We start from the raw sequence: 11,492 nt of genomic DNA, 5'->3' as shown, positions 1-11,492 counted from the left end.
TCTCACTCTCTCAAACACATACATGCATGTGCACCAAAAAGATCTACAAGACCAAGTATTGTACTATTGGGATATCTATAGGAAGTTTTGAGTGCGCTTAAACCTGGTTGGAAACATCTAATGTTAAAGCGAGGCAAGCGCATGCTCTAGATATATCTAGGGTTTAGGAACAGTATAATTGAAGGTTGGCAATATTGGCAATAGCCAAGGTTGAGGCCCAGCTAACCTAGTATCAACATTGGTCGAGGGTGAGGGTGTAGCCTAAACATGGGGTTTTGATTAATGTAAGGTTAAGATAAGGGCCATCATGTGAGGTTTGGATTGTAGTGAAAGTGCTATTTCAAGGACAAACACTCTTAAGGAAAGAAAGATTTTATGGGAAGCAAGCTATTTAGGGCATTACGATAGTTAGATACTCATGATAGTTAGGGCTAGGCTTATAAACACAACTGAATGACTTAGTATATTGCGACATCTAGGGACAACCAGTTCCCATTGGAGGTTGAACTAATCGGTCAAGAAGTAGTGACTTGATCGATAGGACGTGCTCACTAATCTCTCATCATCTCTCTCACAAAGAAGATAAACAAATCTCTCAAAGAAGAAGGAAATGTTGATAGTAGCATAACACATTAGCACACAAAAAGATGGTAGGCAAAGCTTTATAAGATTGAGTTTAAAGCTTTTTTTTCATAGTGAAGACAAGACAAGCTCTACAACATGAGAAAAATACATGAATAAGGTGTCTCGAAGGGAGGGCTTGTGCCTTGACAAATGTAAGGGCTTATACTCTCTCTCTCTCTCTCTCTCTCTCTCTCTTTCCTATATATTCAGCTCGGCTTTACATACTTCTCACATATATTGATTTTATATCCTTATTAGAGGATTGTGCTACTTTGGTCACCCGCTCACTACACGAGGCTCTCCTTCACGCTTTTCCTCACACTACTCGCTCTACCTGTTCACCATCAGCTTGGATCGCCCCTTGTAATAGTTGGTACGATGATGAGTGCAAGGCTTTACGTCGCGAAACCAAAAATCACCTCTCGAACGAACCAGATGCTACGTGAGCTCGCCGATTGGTACGTAGGAAGAAGTTAGATTTCGTCCATCAAAATGAGGAAGAACTATTGAATATTTTGTTTAGTAACAACTCTAAGGACTTTTGGTGGAGATTTCTAGAGGGGCAGTTCCCTTTACCGATCACTGACACTCACGTCTGGCATAATTATGCACATACACTTTATGATATCCCAAATCAGCCAGCTCTTGATCTCTTACACATACCCCGTCCCACATCCTGCACACTCTTCATTAAGAGGGGGGTGAAGGATGTCCGGAGGAAACTTTATAAGGGCCGAGCGAAAGATCATGTGGGATTATGCATTGAATTCATTGCCTATGGGATTAATATCTTAGTCCCGATCTTAGCACAGCTATCTTAGGGGTGTGAAGGATGCCGTGATGAAACTTCATAACGGCCGAGCGAAAGATCATGAGAGCTTATGTATTGAATTCATTGCCTATGGGATTAATATCCTAGCCTCGATCTTAGTAAAGCTCTTTAATGAAGTGGTTTGTTTTGGATTTTCACTCACTTGGACTGTCAACACTATCTCACCCATCCACAAGGCAGGGAATCTCATGAGTCCGAGAACTACAAGACTATCATGATTAGACATGTCATGTCTAAGATTTATGTATCAGTGCTTGATTCTGAGGTCAGTTGCTTCGCAAAGAGCAAGGGACTTAGAGCAGTCGGATAGGTTGGATTTCGACGCGATCATGGGACCATGGCTCACATTCTCACACTTAGGTGCATCGATGAGTAGGCGAGGGCATAAAAGCAGAGGGTATATTGTTGCTTTGTGGATTTCCACAAAGCCTTTGATACGGTTGTGACAAGAGCCCGCCTCCTCCGACGTCTATAGGATTTGGGAGATGACAAGGAGAGAATATGGGCCGTCATGGCACTTTACGAGAGAGTCTTAAGCAGAGTTTGGGCAGGGTTGGGGTGAACAGAGGAGATCATGAGCACCATTGGAGTCAAACAAGGGTATCCTTTATTATCTACTTATTTGGCCTCTACATTGACGAGCTTGAGACAGTTATGTAGATACTGGGGGGGGATGAGTGCTCTCTAGCTTGTTGATCCGGATATTACTATATGCAGATGGCGTGGCACTTTTATCTTCAGCGGTGGTAGAGGGCCTCCAGAGACACCTTGATGCACTACAGTCGTTTTATGAGTCCCATGATTTGAAGGTTAACCTTGGTAAAACCAGGGTCATGATCTTCAATACATCTCGAGCCGTTATGCACCAGGAGCAGTTCACGTTTGATGGGTCGCCTGTTGAGATTGTTTCTTCATATACATACCTTGGGATTATCTTCTCTGGACCTATCTTCACTGTGAGACCCGCGATGTAGGCCCGCCTGAGCAGGGCATATGCTTCATTGGCCAGATGAGAGAGGCAGTGCTTCTACTTACACTTCCAGGATCCGTGAAGGAAGGGATTGCTGTTTGACTCCTTGCTCCGTCTAGCGGGGATGTACGGCAGCCCTTATTGAGGGCCGGATTTGTTAGATATAGAGTGGCCTTGTGTAGAGCGGCTAGAGGTTCTCATGCTATCAAGGATTGATTCGCGATAAGCCGTCCATCCCTCACCAGATTATTCAGGTTGAGTTTGAGTCATCCCCACTACAACTGGATGCAGTATTTCAGGTTATCACCTATCTATACCAGGCCAAGGGGTACATGGATTGCACTTCTGGGCACAGCAGATTACCTTGTCTAACATTGTCCTCTTATATGGCACTATCAGCATCAAGTGACCAAAGATGTTGATATGCATGCACAAAGAGATGATTTGAGCGATTGGGGCTTCACATGGACAGACTCCTTCCCTTTTCATACAACATTGGTGCGCTGTTCTCTCCTCTCTTGTCACACGAGGTCAACCAAATAATCCACGTGGATCTTTTACAGCTACACATTCCAGACCTGGTTGGGACCGAGCAAGCTTCCAGTGAAGCTCAGCTTCTATAGTGATCATTGTTTACATATCACAGAGGAGGGTTTCATTGACCCACCAAGAGACACGTAGATCCACTTACCCCACTCATTGAAGATCTCTATTAGAAAAGTTTCGGGTCTCTTCACATAGACTGCACATTGAGATTGGTAGGACAAAGGGTCTACCCCGAGAGAGGCACATATGCACATTATGTGACATACAGGAGGTCGAGTCAGAGGAGCATTTCATTTTCAGGTGCCTAGTCTACTATGAGATCCGAGGTGTGACACACAGAAGGTGGAGTCGGAGGAGCATTTCATTTTCAGGTGCCTAGTCTACTATGAGATCCGAGGAAGCTTCTGCTGCCTCTTTAGAGATAGTTCTCGGATCTCTCCCATCCAGACGAGAGATGCTTGGCGGTTTTCATCCATGAAGCAGTGAGGCACCGCGAGCGTCTACTTCGGGCTCGGAGAGAGGAGCAGACCTCCGCCTTAGTAGACCCTACTCAAAGCTCGATCACGGAGTTCTTCTAGCCAGAGCATGTGGACCCCCATACTACGAGGCCTCGACATGATCGAGATCCAGAGCCAGTGACACAACTCAGACAGAGGATTGACGCACAGATTATAGTTTGGGATATCCCCTGTCTATTCAGAATTGGGGCTCGATCGATAGGGGTCATTGTAGCCCTTGTTAGGCGCATAGCCATGACCATGAGATGACATAGGACCATGCCCACGAGCCAGCCTATAGCACTCTATTGTCGACTTCATGCTTCCGCTGGCTCATCCACCTGGATGAACTAATGATGATGATGATGAGGTTGACGAGGATGATGATGATGATGATGATACTGATGTGTATTCAATCACTCTGACATGAGTATGCAGTACTTAGCACTAGCCTTTTACATTCTACATTGGTGTGGATGCTCATTTATTAGCTCCACCCTCACTATTTGTTTGTATCATGATTCTCACAGTCTCAAGACCCATTGGTCTTTTGAAGACTCTAATAAACTGTGTGTGTGTGTGTGTGTGTGTCTGGTGCATGCACGCACACGCACAAGCCCTAACAGATGTAACGGCTTGTACTCTCTCTCTCTCTCTCTCTCTCTCTCTCTCTCTTACACACACACACACACACACACACACGGGGACTTTCCTCCAAGCTCATCAGATTGAGGACATGGGCTACAGGAGTAACAGTGGCACTTGTTTGTTGCAAAGCTATAGTAAAGAGACCACAGTGGACCACACATTTCCACACTTGCGAGTGCTCCATTACTTATACCACCACACTGGTAACCCCCTCTCAGGGTTGAGCGGATAGAGTTTTCTCCCTCATGATTATGGTTTTTCTTGTTTATTGATCATGGGTGTTGATGCCTGCTTAGTGGCTTCACCCCTCGCCTCATTGTACTAGTTAGTCTCATAGACCCTTTGTTCTTTTGAATACTTTTAACAAAATCTCTCTCTCTCTCTCTCTCTCTCTCTGATGACCCCTCCACCCACGTGGACCTCAACAAAGGATGGTTAGTAGACCTCTAGTAAAGGGGGGTGACAATAGCAAGTAGTGGATGATTTTGTAACTGTAGGGACAGTTATAACTATCCCTAACAATAAGTAGTAGTGGCCTTATCCACCACATCATTTTTGGGACTATGTCTATTTCTGACTGTTATCCGATTGAGGTCGGAATACCATTGGATGTTGTTATAATCACCTCCTACATGAGGGTGGTTGTTGCTATCTGCTGAAATACAAAGTATATGCAATATTTCTACTCTACAAACGATTGTCTTGGCTATTTGCATGCTTTGTACTATCTCTTCCTTTTCTGACATTAGTCAGATTTAAGTTCGACTCTGGCATTCTCATTGCGAGGAGTGGATACGTGTAGGTGTTTTTCAATCTTTTGGAGACACCATTAAACACTATTGGCGATCCTCTACTAGGTTCGAGCTTCGATTACCGGTTGCTGCTACATAGCAATTCCGCAAAAGAGTGAAAGCCGTATGATCTACAACGACTACGAGAAAAATCGACCAGCAGACGCAACAGCTCCCAAGAAATCAAATAAAAAGCAACGTATTGTCCCAAAGACGACTTCTAGCAAAGCACGAAATGGCATACAACCTGATTCAACGAACGACGTCATTCAAAGATTGCTTGAAGGCAGAGCACTTTCGAAAATCCTTCACGACTTCTATAAACAACTTCCTCACGACAACAAGAATGAGCTAGATAGCCATCACAACACTCCGGACAAGTGAACACACTGCGACGAGTGAGGTGTCTACAAAGTTGTGTTTCAAATTGAGCATTCAACAAGAAGTGGATTCCTCATCAAACTGCAATACAAGCAACTCGACAGTAGCCAGTGATCATAGTTCTCTATTTCTTTCTTACATGGTGAGTATCTTGGTCCATGTCGGAAAACTTTCAGGAGAAAACATTGCCTCACCGAATTGGCTGCGCCTATTTTACAAGAAATCGTGCTAGACTGGAAGCGGGCACACAAATAGATGATCAGGGCGACATTTTCCATGATCCAGATTACACACCGAGTGGAACAAGCTCTTTTGATAATTTTGTGCATGGCACAAAAATAAGTGAGGTTCAAATCAAACTTAGCAAATTGGTGGTGCAATCACCTACTGAAGATTTACTCAAAAGGAGTATTGCAATACATTTCACAACACACCTATTTGTTCAAGCTCAAAGAAAACTCGACTTCAATCCATTACCTCCACCTCAAAAAAGAAATTACAAGCTCCAGCTCAACGACAACAATGCTAGCCAAGAATGCAGAATACTTTGGTAAAGTCAGCCAAAGTCACCGGCAAGAAAGGAAAAGATCCAAACAGTCATGTCGGACAATTTGAAACAAGGTGGACTGCAAGCGAATTCGGACAACTTCTGGACCTCACCAAGAAAAAGCAGTTTGCAGCAGATTTTAATGTTAACGCAATGATTTGGCTTATGCAATGTGGTGTAGCTCACTTTGCATCTTATGATGATTTGAAAATTGCATTTTAAAGCCGTTTTTGTAAAGAAAAAACACCAAAAGACATACTCAAGAAGCTTCAAAATATGAAGAAAAAAAATCTCTTAGTTGAAGATTATCCCAAATGTTTAGGAATCTAGAAGGCTAACAAACAATCAACAACCCACTGATGAGTAGTTGGGAGATTATTTCTATAAGGGAGTAAACAAAGAATTGCGAATAGTAGTAGCTGGCAAAGACCAACTTCGAGGAGTAAATGATTTTAACAACATGGTTGATGCGGCACAAAGAGCAGAAAGAAGACTAGGCACGAAGTCAAGGTCTAAAAAACAAAAGAAGAAAAGGCATTCCGACTCTGACGTCGACTATAAAATAGAGACAAACACTAATGTAGAAGACGAGGATAGTGATGATACAGATGATGATACATCAGATGATGAGAGTCAAGAAGAAGAAAACTCAAAGAAAAAGTAAATACAGAGCAAGAACAAAGAGAAATCAAAAGCCAAGAAGAAGACATACAAGCTCTCTAAGTTAGAGCAAATGATTAAGGAGCAACTAGAAACTTTAAAAACACCCCCACCCCCGCCTAAAGTTGCTTGTGCATTTTGTGGAAAGGAAAATCATGAGGGTGTGATATGCTACCCATGATATTGTGAGGGATCAATTGTCTTACATACAAACAACAATTTTTGAAAATGTTTGGCAATGTTTTTGCAAGGTCAAGGAAGAAGGAGTGGAAGAATGGGGTCAAAGTATTTGTTTTTCTTGTGAAATTTCCATTTTTTTAATGAAGGAGGGGTGGAAGAAAGGGGTCAAAGTATGTGTTTTTCTTGTGAAATTTCCATTTTCAAGGAAACAAATAATGGGAGGTTCCCAGGAGGCCGCGATATTGGCGGCCTCCTAGGAGGAGCCTCCTACCAATTTTATTTGGGCCATAACTTGGTCCATCAGACTCCAAATATGGTCATGTTTGTAGTCAAAACGATTGAAATGATATGAATGAATCCATTTATCATGTTATAGTGTAAAAATTCTAGAGCTTTAGAAAGTTTGTACCTTTGTTTCATCAGAGCTAAATCTTATCAAACTCTATATTTTCTTAAATTTTTCTCATATAGAGTTCGGGTCCTTGGCTCCCTCCCTCCGTCCCACAAGTATATACATAGTCATGGGCATATGAAGGTGATCCATATTTTGTTAGCATCATGGTCATAAGGTGATCAATAATTTATTAGTTCCATAGTTAAAAAAATTTATTAATGTGATACATTTCGTGTACAAAATGGATCAAATCATATGGGTAGCATAAAAATCGATGAGCTACAAACAATCTTTTGTGAAAGGAGGAGCTTCTATATCATGGGCAGGACTATTATTGTTTGTATATAAGTCCACAAAATAAAGAAACCTGTTCAACTCACGTGCTACCTTACATATTTTTGAGTGACTACCTCGAGGTGTAGACATTGCAACATTTTCCCTTTTGTGTCTATTGAATGATTTCTAACTTGCATGGATTTATTATTTATCGAATAATAGGTTTTCTCTTTATATGTTGCCAATAAATTTTCATTTGGTATTCATTATTTCATTGCTGACTTGCATGGACTTATGAGTTATTCCCAATAGTAAGTTTTATCTTTGTATGTTGCCAAGAATCATATGAAAAATAAGTAAGAACAATCTCTAGTAGTGTCATGTAGATTCAACCATTTCTAGTAAAAAAACTATTGCTACTATAGGTTTAGAAAAATTTCATCACAAGCATCGCTCGAACTCTGGGCTTGCTCAGTCGCTCGATGTTTTGACTTACTCCAAATTATAGGGGGAGAGTCCCTCCTCATGTTCAAAATTCAAACAATCAAGCCCCACCCATGGCAACTAATCAAGTTACAGTAGGCAGGAAAGTAAAACAAAGATTCAACAATGCAGCACCAAGAAGACCCAATCAGCAAAATTAGAGTAATCAACGAGGACAAAACCAAGATCAAGCATGCACATACTGTGGCATGGAAGGCCACAGACAACGTCATCTTTGGTGCAAACATAGAAGAGAAAGAGGAATCCCAATAATCAATTATAATGCAAGAGGTAACCAAAATCAGCACCAACACCTACCACCACACTGTGTTCATATGGTGTACTTGGATCCTATCAATGAGGATTACAATCAACAAAATCAAAGAAAGTAGGGGAACATACATGCACTAGCAGTTACAAGATCCAGAGGTACAAAGCCAATGCCTGGCCTTGGAGATGCACCAAGAGAGACAGCAAAGCCAATGAACTGGCCCAATCAAGCACAGGTCCAAAATAAATCTCTACAGCAAGTCCTTGAGAGTAATGCAGCAACAGATGCAAAAACACCACAACTCCAAAACAAGGGTAAGACTAAGCTCGATCTCAAACATAGTCCGACAATCTTTCGACAAAAAACGTTCGACATCAATAGACAGATAATAAACTTCAGCAAAGTAGTATTCAATTCCAGATACACACATAGCGGGACAAGCTTCCGAAATATATTCCCAAAGAAAAAATTGATTTGCTGGACGGAACAAGCTCGAACTCAGCAGAGCAAAAAAACAGAGGTGACAAGGCCAAGCTAATGCAAATCAAAGTGGAGCAAGCTGTTCTAATTGCACACAACACATTGAAGAACATAAGTCAGATGCAGGAAAAGGCCAAATCTGAACATGAAGACCCTACACTCTTTTTTAAAGAGCTTTTGGACTCCAAAGTTCAGATCACATTGGATCAACTATTGAATCTTGTTCCAGCATTCAAGAACCAATTATGTCAGAATTTGCATTTTAAGGACATTCCTCAAACGAAAAATCACCCACAGAGTGAAGATGAAGATGAAGCACCCGACATATACACATCCACCATTGAAGATGTGGATTACTAAGTCCCACTCATAGATGTGGATTATAAAAGACAAAGGATACCATAAGTATTGGTAGACAGAAGATCAGGAGTGAACATCCTCTCTGAGGATCTCTTTAAGAAATTTTGTTGCAATGAACTTGTACCAACTGACAAAATATGAAGAGGGGAGAGGAGAAGAGATGAGATGAGAAGAGAGGAGATGAGGAGAGAGGGCACAGCTAGAGATCACACCACAAATGACTATCTATACACTAGATTTAGTTTAAAAAATAGAATATATACAAACCCATTTAGGGTTAGGGTTAGGGGATCTAACCCTTTCCTTTATAGCACTCTATAAGGTTAGTGCTATGCACATATGATCACATGATGGTGCTATGTACACGTGATCACATGATGTTGAGCGTGAACTCTCAACACCTTCCCTCAAGATCAACATCATGAAGAAGGCCTTCCCTCAAGATGATGATTCTGGGGAATCGAAGAAGGACTGAGCATTACATTCCATAACACCCCTTTAATGGGAATGTCCTTCCTCTGCGTCAAACCAAGAGCTAGTCGGTGTTTCTCGAATAGCTCTTAGCAACATTCTCTTTGCTATCACAATGCTGCAGTGTGATGTCACCAAGTAACACTCTTTATCTGATGAAGTGCTCTCTGACATCAATGTGCTTTGTCCTTTATCTGATGAAGTGCACTCTGACATCAATGTGCTTTGTCCTTTATCTGATGAAGTGCACTCTGACATCAATGTGCTTTGTCTTGGAGTGATATACTAGATTCTTGGCCAATGCTTGAGCCGGTTGATTATCACAGTATATTGTTGTTGTCTTTGACTCATCAAAGTAATCTATTTCTGACAATAGTCTTTTGAGTGATATACTCTCACATGCACCTGTACTGAGTGCTCTATATTTTGCTTCAGTTGAAGACAAAGAAACAATTGGCTATTTGTTTGACAACCATGATATAACACCTTGACCAAGGAAAAATGCATATCCCTGTGTCGATCTCCTGGTCTCATGATCTGCGGCATAGTCACTCTCATAGTATCCATGCAACCGTGGATGACTTCCTCTGTATTCTATCCCAAACTGTCTTGTACCTCTGGTGTATCTCAAGACTCTTTTGGCTGCATTCAAATGAGATTGTTTTGGATTTGCCATAAACTGTGCTAGTGAGTTTACTGCATAACAAATATCTGGCCGTGTGATTGTCAGATATATAAGAGATCCAATGAGCTGCCTCTAGTATCTGTCATTGACTATAGGCTTTTCTAAATCTTTAGTAAGTTTCAAACTTTGTTCCATGGGAGTGGCTGCAATCTTGCAATTTGCCATATGAAACTTCTTCAGGACATTGTCAACATACTTGAGTTGACTCATGAATGTGCTATATGAATCTCTCCAGAACTCAATTCCAAGATAATAGTGCATAAGTCCAAGATCTTTCATGTCGAACTCTACAGATAAGTCTTGTTTTAGTTTTCTGATGAAGCTGTCCTTGCTTCCTGTCACAATCAGATCATCTATGTACAAAAGTGCAACAGTAATGTCTTCCCCTTGAACTTTGTAGTAGAGAGTATGATCTGCATTGGATTTCATGTATCCCAGATCAGCAAAATACTTGTCAATTCTACTGTACCAACTTTTGGGTGCTTGTTTTAAGCTGTAGAGACTTTTCTTGAGATGGCAAACCTTATTCTCCTTTTCTGGTTCAACATAACCTGCTGGTTGTTGCATGTAGACTTCCTCATCTAGATAACCATTGAGAAATGCATTCTTGACATCGAGTTGATACACATTCCATCTGCTGAGTGTCGCTAGTGATATCAAGAACCATATGGAATCCATCTTTGCTACTGGAGCATGTCTCATCATAGTCTTGACCATATTGCTGTGCAAATCCTTTTGCAACTAGTCTGGCTTTGTATCTTTGAATACTACCATCTGGATTGTACTTCACTTTGTATACCCATTTGTTTGCTATGGCCTTCTTTCCTGGTGGAAGGTCACATAATTCCCAAGTATTATTCTTTTACAAAGAATCCATTTCTTCATTCATAGCAGTTTGCCATTCTGGCTTGTCTACTACATCTTCGAAGTACACTGGCTCTTCTGTAGCCATGATGGTAGTCATAAGAGCATAGTTGGTGGTTTCCACCTGAATTGCTTTACCTACCTGAGCATATGTCAATTTGGCTGGTGGTCTGCTTTCCCTAGTAGACTGTCTGAGCTACTGTGGCTCTGCTTGGGGTGTTGCTGGCAATTCTTGCTCTTCTTCATCAACCTGTTCTATAGATGACTGTGAAGTTGATGCTTCTATCTCCTGTGTTGGTGAGGTTTTCCATTCTGATTCCTCATCCAAGATTACATCTCTGGAGATAATGACCTTGCGGTTGATGGGATCATACAATTTGTATGCTTTGCTTTCTTCACTGTAGCCAACCATGATGCATTTGCATGACTTTGCATCCAATTTCCTGCAATGATCATCATGTATGTGGGCATATGCTATGCAACCAAATATGCGGAGATGCCCAATGTGTGGCTTGTGTCCAGTGAATGCTTC

The sequence above is a fragment of the Dipteris shenzhenensis genome, chromosome 17, assembly GCF_047967505.1.
Source record: "Dipteris shenzhenensis isolate YYH24624 ecotype China chromosome 17, Dip_SZ_1.0, whole genome shotgun sequence".
Classification (NCBI taxonomy): Eukaryota; Viridiplantae; Streptophyta; class Polypodiopsida; order Gleicheniales; family Dipteridaceae; genus Dipteris; species Dipteris shenzhenensis.
The sequence above is the reverse complement of the archived record's forward strand: the minus strand, read 5'-3'. Positions refer to the sequence as shown.